Here is a 437-nt window from a genome sequence, read left to right on the forward strand (position 1 = left end):
GATGAAGTCAAAAGGGGGAGAAAAGTTGGGAGGGTATTTTCTGTAAAATTATTTCAGGCACATTACTCCGAAAGAAAAGGGGAGCATACAAAATAGGGGGAGCATACTCAAGTCAAACTTCAACATATCTCAAAGTACGTTGCTCTCAAGAAAATTACACTGTCAAGAAGATCTTGGTTTGTCATCATCAAAAAGGGGGAGATTGTGAAGAAGATCTTTGCTCCTGACCTCGGCAAGGTTTTGATAAAGACACCAAAATCACCAAAAAGAAGTAAAGGAAGAATACTTATGAAGACAAAGAAGATTAAAGCTTCAAGAAAATTAGATTAAGTCTCTATAGGTACTTCTATCTTAAAACTCTTTATAAATACAAAGTAGTAATGCTCAAACTATTTTTAAAAGAATAATGAAACACTTTAAAAATACTTAAAACATTT

Source organism: Lupinus angustifolius, chromosome LG10 (genome assembly GCF_001865875.1).
Source record: "Lupinus angustifolius cultivar Tanjil chromosome LG10, LupAngTanjil_v1.0, whole genome shotgun sequence".
Taxonomy (NCBI): domain Eukaryota; kingdom Viridiplantae; phylum Streptophyta; class Magnoliopsida; order Fabales; family Fabaceae; genus Lupinus; species Lupinus angustifolius.